Raw genomic sequence first — 11,574 nt, 5'->3', positions numbered from 1 at the left:
ATCAGATTGGTAGCAGCATGAGCGCGTTGTTGAACGCGGGAACGTAGTAATTCCCACCCGTTCGGGTGCAGCAGTGGGAATATGGGAATCCACGGATTAGATTCGGATTTCCCAAATGGTTCAGTTATGGCTAAGTCAGCGAATCTTGGCTATAGATCGTCACATCAGTTATGAGATCAGAGTAGCAGTGGACCGTTGAGGTTCGGGTATGTTAAGGGCTACCGTCAGTCTGGGAGCCATCATGTTATTAGTCATAGAATGGATGATGTCAGGATGTGATGTAAGGACCCGATCGGTTGGATCGGAAGGTTGTTAGAGCCACAGTGACAGGATAACTAGTGGAAACTAGTCCTTGAGGAAGATTTCATTCAGAAGTCGTGGAAGCGACTAAGTGAGGAGTCCCTTGACTCCACAGTTGGGTTGGAGTTCAGTGTTTCAGCCAGTTCAGTGTTTCAGGCAGCTCAGTGTTTCAGCCAGTTCAGTTTTCAGGCAGCTCAGTGTTTCAGGCAGCTCAATGTTTCAGTCAGTTCAGTGTTTCAGGCAGCTCAATGTTTCAGTCAGTTTAGTGTTTCAGGCAGCTCAGTGTTTCAGTTAGTTTAATGTTTCAGGCAGCTCAGTGTTTCAGCCAGATCAGCGTTTCAGGCATTTTAGTGTTTCAGGCAGGTTCAGTATTGCAGACAATTCAGTGTTTGGAAGGTTTCAGGGTTTTGGGTCAGTATTGTATTTGTGTTGGAATGCAAGTGTTGACGGTATAGTTGGTTGATTTGGAAATGGCAAGTCTCTCTCAGTAGGATCAGCTGAGCCTTCGGCCGAGTATAGTGACATGTAAAGATAGCTAGGCAGGTAGCTTTTCTTTCAGGATGGAAGGCTCGAGTTAGTAGGAGTTGAGTAATCAGATGGGATATAAGCAAGCTATTTCCAGCAACATCGTTTCAGTATGAGCGGAAGAATGGGTAGAATAGTTATAGATAGTCGAAGTATTTTCAGGAGTCGCTGGAAGCGACTAGGAGATTGCGAGGGGGTGTAGTAACCGGTAGGGTTCGGTAACCCAAATATGGAGATGTCAGTAAGGACCGGGGTGGCTCGGTTCATCTGAAAGGCGGATGAGGAACAACAAAAACTTTCGGTCAGTATTAGTGCGGGTAAACAGTCTATGGTGGTTTTCAGTTAGTCGAAATCGGGGGGGTGCTCGACACCAAGTTATGTCAGATAGGGGCGTCGGTGGTTGTTGGCGGTATTGACCCGTACTGGAATTTGGCGGGGGTGATGGAGTTGGTGAAGTATAGGACCTTCACAGTTACAGAGAAATAGTTGGTTATAGAACCTTGCCTTGGGAAGGCAAGGGATTTGCGCAAGGACAGGAAGGGGTGAACCCCTATAGGTTCAGTTCAGTACTCAGTGAGTACCAGAAGGATTGCCAGTTGAGTAAGTTGGGTCTCCAGGATGTTCAGGGTCAGGGTTGACCCGAGATGTTATCTGCAGGGATTAAGGTTAGTCGGAAGGATCGAGCAAAGCCAGCAAGGGTAGGCAGCTGGTGTTGGAATAGTTGGTTGGGTTTTAGAGGCAGCTCGCAGGCAGTGGGCCATAGCAGACTTCGAGGACGAAGTTTAGTTTAAGTGGGGGAGAGTTGTAACACCCCAAAGTTTGGAAAGCCAAGAAAAGAAAGAAAACCTCAAGTTTAGGGGAGACTCGGCGAGTCCATGGAGGGACTCGGCGAGTCCGAGCGGGATCCGGGTTGTGGTGAAAGCGACCGACTCGGCGAGTCGGCCAGGGAGACTCGGCGAGTTGGGTCTGAACGGGGAAAACCCTAAACCCGGGAACTTGGAGCCTATTTAAGTGTCTCATTCTCCTTCCTAGGGTTCATTTATTGCCTCTCTACCCCAGAACATCAAACCCTAGCCGCCATTTCCGTTTTTGGAGCTAGATCTTGCCTTGTAGAATGCATTACGCTTGGAGGAGGAAGAAAGACCTTGGAGGTGCAAGAAGGGATTGTAGATCTGGATTGTGGAGTCATTTCAGACCAAGTGGAGGTAATAAGTTGTTGCTTGGACTCTCTTTTTCATCTAAATCTACTCTTATGTGTGGGTTTTGGCCATTGTTGGTATGATATGTAACCAATTCGAGTTGGAGGTTCAGATCTGAGGTTGCTACCTCAGATCCATGTTGGTTTTGGTCTAGAATCCCCTAAAGTATCAGCCTTTGATATGTTGAAGAAGCATGTTTGCCATAAACCCGAATTTAGTGTGTTTTGAGCTTAGATCTCTCAATCTACACGTAAAGTTTGCCACTTTACATGGGGAATAGGCCCTAGAAGTATGGATCCAGGAGTTGGAAGTTCAGTTTGGCTCGAAAAGCCACTGCATGGATTGAGGAATGGATAGACTCGGCGAGTCCTTCGAGTGGACTCGGCGAGTAGCTTGAAGGAGAGGAGGAACTCGACGAGTAGGATGAACAACTCGTCGAGTCGGATGAAGATAGGCATGGCCTCGGCGAGTTGGATGAACAACTCGACGAGTTGGTTGAAGATTGTCTAGGACTCGGCGAGTCTGTTCTTGGACTCGGCGAGTCAGATCGCGAAACCCTAAACCCTTCGAGTCGAGACCCGAATCAGTGAGTCGGGTGGTGACTCAGCGAGTTGGACAGGACATGACTTGGACCTAGTTGGACTCGGAGAGTCATGGATTGACTCGGCGAGTCGAGTCGCGAACAAGAAAGACTCAGGGCATATGAACCCGGCGAGTCAGTAGATAGACTCGGCGAGTAGGGTTGACCCGGAAGGTTGACTTTGACCAGGATTTTGACCTTGACCAGATTTGACCTAGTAACCTTTGGAGGTCAGTTGGACTAAGTGTCATATTGATATTGGTAGCTTGAGGAGCTAGTGGAGCAGCAGTCGAAGTCAGAAGTCAGGTAGCAGTCAAGGATTAGCAGCAGCAGTTCAGCAGCATCAGGTGAGTTTCCTTCCAGTAGGGACGGGTCTAAGGCCACAATGCCGGCCCGTTCAGTTAGCAGTAGTTTCCGGACCTCGGTCCGATGCAGTAGTTAGTATGTTTGATGCCTTCGTGGCTCAGACAAAATTTATGTGCTATGGGTTATGTGTTATGTGTTCCGGGCTACGGCCCGATGTAGTATGCAGTGTATGTGTTCATGCTAGTTGATATGTTATGCTATGCTATGATTCAGTCAGTTCTGGACTTCGGTCCGATGCAGTTAGTTCCGGACTTCGGTCCGATGCAGTTAGTTCCGGACTTGGTCCGATGCAGGGGACAGGGTCCCAGTCAGTTCCGGACTTCGGTCCGATGCAGTTAGTTCCGGACTTGGTCCGATGCAGGGGACAGGATCCCAGTCAGTTCCGGACTTCGGTCCGATGCAGTTAGTTCCGGACTTTGGCCCGATGCAGGGGACAAGGTCCCAGTCAGTTCCGGACTCCGGTCTGATGCAGTTTCCGGGCTTCGTCCCGATGCAGTGGGCAAGGCCCAATATGTGTTTATATGTTATTGTATGGTATGTGGTAGTTTGGGGGAGCTCACTAAGCTTCGTGCTTACAGTTTCAGTTTTGGTTTCAGGTATTCAGTTTTCAAAAGAGGAGCTCGGGAAGATTGCAGTGCACACACCATTTGTTCAGCCTGGGATGTTTTTACTCTGATATATTTGACAGTTGTTATAATATTCTGAGATACATTGCTTATGATTTCTATATGAGGTTTATTGACTATGGTTTTATCATTAAATTAAACGAAATTTTCAGACTGTTTTTTTGGGATGTTTCAAGAACACTAGCTGTATATACATAGGATGTACTCTATCTCTAGATAGTCATTCATTTCCAATCGACCTCATGTCGGTCTCAATTAAAAGTTTCGTATTCATTATCGACATAGATTGGTTGAGTCTTCATCATGCTGACATCATGTGTTATGAGAAGGTCGTTCGTCTTAATCTACCGTCTAACGAAACCCCTAGTTATCTACAGCGACAAACCTGGCACGAACCTTCGTATCATCTCGAGTATACAAGCCCAAAAGTACTTACGAAAGGAATATCATGCATTCCTTGCTCATATAGTGGATAAGAGCAAAGAGACGAAAGACATAAAGAACATCCCAGAAGTACGCAACTTTCCCGTCATCTTTCTAGAAGACCTACCAGGATTACCACCACAGTGTCAAGTCAAGTTCAGAATCAACTTAGTTCCAAGGGCTATTCCAGTAGGCAAAAACCCCCCATATCGTCTAGCACCAGCTGAGATGCAGGAGCTATCCGGTCAACTGAACGAACTGCTCAGCAAGGGCTTTATTAGACCAAGTTTCTCACCCTAGGGAGCACCGGTCTTGTTCGTGAAGAAGAAGGACGGATCGTTCAGTATGTACATCGACTACAAAGAACTAAACAAGCTTACTTTCAAAAACCGATACCCTCTACCTCGCATAGACGACTTGTTTGACCAACTGCAAGGAGCGAATTACTTCTCAAAGATTGATCTAAGATCCGGCTATCACCAATTACAAGTGTTAGAGGAAGATGTTCCCAAGACAACCTTCCGAACTCGTTATGGACACTACGAGTTTGTAGTGATGTCATTCGGATTGACTAATGCGCCCACAGTATTCATGGACTTAATGAACCGGGTGTGCCGTCCTTACTTAGATCAGTTTGTTATTGTATTCAGCGATGGCATACTTATCTACTCTCGTAGTAAGGAGAAGCATAGTAAACATCTACAACGGATCTTAGAAACACTACGGTCAGAGAAGCTCTATGCGAAGTTCTCTAAGTGCGAATTTTGGATTCGAAGATTCGAATTCTTGCGTCATGTGGTTAACGAAGAGGGAATTCACATGGACCCTTCCAAAATAAAGTTCATTGAGAACTGGTCAACTCCAAAGACGTCTATGGAAATTCGTCAATTTCTAGGTCTCACTGGCTACTATCGTAGGTTTATTCAGAACTTCTCTAGGATTGCCAAACCACTTACTACATTGACCCAGAAAGGTGTGACCTTTGACTAGGAAGAGAAACAATAGAAGGTGTTACGAATGCAGAAACGAGCCTTATGCAGCACACCGATACTATCCCTCCCAGAATGGATAGAATACTTTGTGGTTTATTGCGATGCATCCAACCAAGGACTTGGCTGTGTTTTTATGCAACGAGGAAAGGTCATCACCTATGCCTCAAGACAACTAAAGATACACGAAGTCAACTGCACCACACATGATCTAGAGTTAGGAGAGGTGGTATTTGCTCTGAAGATCTGGAGACACTACCTGTATGGTACAAAAGCACTATCTTTATAGGTCACAAAAGCCTTCAACATATATTCGATCAGAAGGAGCTCAACATGAGACAATGACGGTGGATCGAGCTACTCAATGACTACGAATGTGAAATTCATTATCATCCCGGTAAAGCCAACGTAGTAGCTGGCACCCTAATTCGGAAAGAATACTCTGGTCGTAGAGTCAAATCATTGACTATGACTATCCATTCACTTCTATCCACACAAATTAAGGAGGCTCAGCTAGAAGCCTTGAAACCTGAAAATGTGGCGGGTGAATCCCTTAGAGGGATGGACAAGAACTTAGAAGTCAAGGGTGGTGGAGCCTTGTACCTCATGGATCGGATATGGGCACCGAAGCTCGGTGGTTTCAGAGACGTGGTCATGACCGAAGCGCACAATACTCGATATTCCGTCCACCCAGGTTTAGATAAGATGTATTTGGATCTCAAAAGGTTATACTGGTGGCCTAACATGAAAGCAGAGATTGCTACCTTAGTGAGCAAGTGTCTTACTTGCGCCAAGGTTAAGGTCGAATACCAGAAAACCTCAGGTATACTACGAAAACCGGAAATACCTGAGTGGAAGTAGGAGTGGATCATAATGGACTTCATAACCAAGTTTTCCAAGACAACGGGTGGTCTCGATACCATTTGGGTGATCGTAGATAGGTTAAACAAGTCTGCACACTTCCTGCTTATCAAAGAAACTGACAAGATGGAGAAACTAACAAGAACCTACATTAGGGAGATTGTATGACTGCATGGTGTTCCCATATCCATTATCTCTGATAGAGATAGTAGACTCACTTCAAGATTCTGGCAGTCGCTACAAGGTTCCCTAGGAACTAGGTTGGACATGAGCACAGCCTATCATCCGCAAACCGATGGAAAAAGTGAGAGGACTATTCAAACTTTGGAAGATATGTTGCGATCCTGTGTGATAGACTTTAGGAAGGCATGGGATACTCATTTACCCCTTGTAGAGTTCACCTACAATAACAATTATCACACGAGCATAAGGCAACTCCATTTGAAGCCCTTTATGGCCGGAAGTGCAGATCCCCTCTATGATGGGCTGAAGTGGGTGATACATAGTTAGCTAAAGGACGAGTTCCTAACAACACTCTCACAGGTCCATAAATCATTCGAGAAACGATAGAGAAGATTTTTCAGATTCGTGAACGATTGAAAGCCTCTAGAGACCGACAGAGAAGCTATGCTGACAAGAGAAGGAAACCTTTGGAATTCCAGGTGGGTGACCATGTTCTCTTGAAGGTCTCACCCTGAAAGGGCTTGATACGCTTCAGAAAGCGTGGGAAGAGAAATCCAAGGTACACAGGGCCTTTTGAGATTCTCGCTAGAATTGGCCCTATAGCTTACAAACACAAACTACCTCAAGAACATAGTAACGTACACCCTACTTTCCACGTTTCAAACCTGAAAAAGTGTCTATCCAATCAGACTCTTGTTATCCCACCAGATGAAATCGAGATTAATGAGAGCCTCAACTTCATGGAAGAACCAGTAGAGATCATGGACCGAGAGGTCAAGAAAACGAAGCAAAGTCGTATCCCGATAGTGAAGGTTCGCTGGAATGCAAAGTGGGGAACTGAATTCACTTGAAAACGAGGATAAAAAAACTGAAATATCCTCACTCTTCCCTTGGTCTATCTGTATTTTCGTAAACTCTAATTTCGGGACAAAATTCCCTTTAAGGGGGGGATGATGTGACAACCCGTAAGTTTCTATCTTGTAAGTCAAGCAAATCAATCAAAAGTTAGACTTGTTTATGTTACCTTTTAGCCTTGCTAAGGGTTATTCTATGAGTTTTTAAACCTAGTACACTTAGGATTTGATACTAAGAAGTGTGAGTAATGGATCTATGGAATGAATTCAAGCCAAGAACATCAAAAAGGATGTTTACGGCCACAAACTAGGTTCACGACCATGAACCCAAGTTTGGCCGTGAACCCCTCACTACATGTATAGATTTCCCTCTTTTTTCTAAAGTTTCTCACATCTTCCAACCATGAACTCAAACTCTCTCAAGTATCATCAATGGAAACCTTCCTTTCTCTTTAAAAATGTAAGTAATACTCTCTTATTTACTAGTTGATCTTCATATACAAGTGAAGCCCTTTGATAACATCCTTGCATTCATCACTTTTCCTTCAAGATCTTCAAAGCACGATCTTTTCACCAAGAACACACTTTTTCTTGGGCCGTGAACACCTTAAAAGCTTCCAATTTGTAAGCAGCTCATTCATTTACTTGTTTTCCATTAGAAGCTCTTGAATCCCCATGAAACAAACACCTCTTTAGCATGATTCTTCAAGAGTTCACGACCGTGAACCCTTCATAGGATCATGATATGGCTGTGAACCCTTCATCCATGGCCGTGAACACTTCATAAACAAAGGTTGGGCTGTGAACACCTCATGTGTTCTTGGCCGTGAACACTCTAAGGTCGTGAACACTTCATAGTGTGGCTTTGAACTCCCTTCAATCAATCATATGTGATTGTAACACTTCATTTCAAGTGTTTCCTAGTTCCTAAGGTTGTTTACCTTAGCATGTTAGTTTTTATATACACTAATTGTATACATTTATGTGTCATTATATGCCTTATAGGATCCGTTTGTGCTCAAGACTTCACTTGGCGTACTTAGCATCTTATATTGATCTTTCATTCGACTCACTCACTACAGGTGAGTTCATACCCTACAACTACGCTTTTAAATACTTTTAAATGATTTTAGGGGGAAGGGGGGATACAAGTATAACACAATGAAACTGTGATAAACATTTACATGTGAAAACAACATTTCAAAGGATTTCTTATACTCAAACTTGTTGAAAACTCTTTTAAAGCTTTTATAAACTTCTTTTGTATCAAATCATATTCATCTATCTATTTACGTCTAAGTATGCTTTAACAGACTTAAGACTACTGCTAGATACCTTGACACTTGTTCCTTGTTTAGTTGTGGGATCAAGGTAGGATCACTAGTCCGAGTGTCGGTTAAATCGTAGTTATACTTATTAAATAGATATGTGAATATTAAACCCATTTTAAGGATTTTACTTAACTTAGTTGCTTGGTGAGTAATTGAGTCTTTTCTATACATCAATAACAGACAAACAATCATACTAGTAAACTATAATAAGTATAGTTTAGTGGATTACTACTTACTATTTCTAAAACAATGAAACTTACTAGAGTCAGTTCTTACAAGAGTTCGTTCATACATGAGTCAGTTCAAACATACTATAACTAGAACAAGAAGGAACATACTATAACTAGAACAAGAAGGAACATGCTATAACAAGAATAGAAGGAACATATTATACACCAGCACAGGAAGGAACATACATACTAATACAAGAACAAGATAACATTAATATAAGACACTACTTCATGGCATAACAATATACTATTGTGTCACGTTTTGTAACCAGAGTCTCCTGGACGGAGAGCGTGAGTTTGTGTATAGATCTATATGGGATTGACCATCGTACACCTTGTTGCTAGCTACAGTGGGACCTGCAGGTCTATGGGTGACAAATGTCATACCATTTCGATGTCTTTGGAACGTCGTGTTTTATACTAGTCAATCAAGCATGGTGATAACCTCATCACATTTTACCTTAATTAAACAAATTGGTTTTAAGGTAGTTAGCACTTCAGTAGTTACTATATACAATACTACTGTACATCTTTATTTTTCCCATTACATTCATATAGTGATCTTCTCACATAAAAGGTAATGTAAACTATTTTCTGGTAATGATAGTCACACTTGGGGAAAACACTGACTTTTACAAAAGAACAAACATCCAAAACATTCAGGTCTTGGTAGAAGACTACTTTCCATTTTAGTAGAAAATATAGGATTTTCTAGGAAGCTTACAAACATTTACATCAAACACTTACAAACATTTTCATCAAACTAATGCAAACTTTTGATACTAAAATACTTATGAACTCACTAGCTTAAACGTTGATCTACTCTTTCAAAATAACTTGTATTCTCAGCTCACCAGTAGACAGGTACAGATGGCCAGGTTTTGAGAAGACGGAGCACTTTCAAGACTCGTCTTTTATTTTGATATATATAATTTTTTGGTGTCTTGCAAATACATTCAGAACACACTTGTATTAACTATATTATTAATGCAATGGATGATGTTTTTGCTTGTTTTACTATTGTGCATTGTTATGATAAAGAACATGACATCCTCCGCCTCCAAACGTTTCCGCTGTTTTGGTGTGGGTTGTGACATATTGGTATTAGAGCTTTGTTTATAGTGAATTGAGTATATCAACGTATAAAAGATATACAGCAATAAACACATCGAGATTAAAATACTCTGACCAAGAGTTTATACTTTTTAAATAATAAAATATTTAACTAAAGTATATATATATATATATATATATATATATATATATATATATATATATATATATGCATTCATACTAGGATTAGTGTCATACTAGAACAGAACAAAAGTAGTGTGGTTTAGGCTTGGGGTCATATAATCAGATCTGAGAGTGATATAGCCTGATCAACTATATCGTTCCGAGAAGTGATTAGCATGTGCCTAGGAATGGTTGTGGCTTTGCAGCAAGTCTAAAAACTTACCAACATATAATCAGATCTGGGAGTGATATAGCATGATCAACTATATCGTTCTAAGAAGTGATTAGCATGTGCCTAGGAATGGTTGTGGCGTTGCAGCAAGTCTAAAAACTTACCAACTCTACTACAATGAAAACTTTTTAGAACATAACATAAACTTAAAATACTATAGGAGTATTTTGTGATACTATAATTACTTATTTGAGAACTAAAAGGTCTTTATTAATAGGTTAATAGTTATTGATTGGATACGCTAAGGTTATATGTGACTAGGGTGTCACAGACTTAGAATATGTGATCTTTGCTTTACTTCATGTTCCTTGTTTGGTTGTGGACTTAGAGTTAGGGTCACTTATTCGAAGGTCTATTCTATCTTGGTTACATATGACTGGTATGCATATAAAAGACTTGATGGTTAAACAGAGGTAAGTTTTTTTAGTTTAATATGCATATGTTAATTATGGAGATGTGTTATTGATTTGCAGTTTTTTTTTGCCTTAAATAGATTGTGGGGGGTTACTCCTTGTGGTTATCAAAAGTATGAGGTTAGATTCACTGATTTTGCATATGGAGTGGATCTAATTACAAAGAAGTGTGCCTATAGAATATGGAAACTTATTGGGATACCATGCTTACATTGAGTCGCTGCAATCTCTTACCTAAATCAGGATGTAGAGACATATATGTTCTAATCCTACACTAAAGAAGCTTACCTAATATGATACAAATATTACATTAATCCTCTCAATAATAGTGATACGTGGCCAGATGTTCCCTACCACAAGCATTTGCCTCCCAAAAGAAGAAGATTACATGGTAGGCCATTAGTGAAAAGGAATAGGGATGCAATTGAAAGAGTGATGAGTGGACCAAGTAGAAAAACTGTCACACGAAAAAGAGCCTTGATAAGGTGTGGTATTTGTAAGGAACCAGGTCATAACAAGAAAAAGTGTCCATCTAAACCAGCAAAGCAATACATCATGTAATTTTTTAAAACATTACATCATTTGAACAAAGAATTGACAGTTTAATTTTTCTTTGTAGTACCAAGTTCATCCAAGGGCAGTGGAGCATGACCAAGTTTATCCAGACCACCACCACCACCACCTACAACCCAACCACCTCCTCCACTTCCACCAACATCACCTGCAATTCATGTGCCAAGAAGAAGGGCCCCAGTTAGTAGAAGTGGAAGGAGAAAATATTCTGAACGGATCATCAAATAAGCATTGAGGAGGAAGATACATGGGGTTGGGGGCAATGCAGAGAATCCTTCAATTATTGATTAAGTTTAGGTAGTGGGTGGGTGGGAATATATGTTGTGATGCAGTTGTGATGTAAAGACAAAGTAGTAGTCTTTTTATTATACTTTTCTATGAACTGACAAGTGGGTGTGTAGGCACACGGTGGCCCTTCTTTTGTGTATGAGAGAATCTTTTGTGTTACCTAGAAACTACTTTTGTGTATGTAGACACGAACTTATTTAATTTCGAATAGTAATGGAGTATTTTCAATGAATCAAACTGTTGGGTTTTAGCCATAAGAACTTTCCTATGTGCGCATGCAAAACCCTATTGCTTGGATCTAGGCTTTCTAATTAAACATGCTTTGAATCCAAGACTTCTAATGGCTAATTAGGTTAAATAACAAT

This window comes from Lactuca saligna, chromosome 6 (genome assembly GCF_052625555.1).
Source record: "Lactuca saligna cultivar CGN05327 chromosome 6, ASM5262555v1, whole genome shotgun sequence".
Taxonomy (NCBI): Eukaryota; Viridiplantae; Streptophyta; class Magnoliopsida; order Asterales; family Asteraceae; genus Lactuca; species Lactuca saligna.
This window is presented reverse-complemented; position numbering follows the sequence as displayed.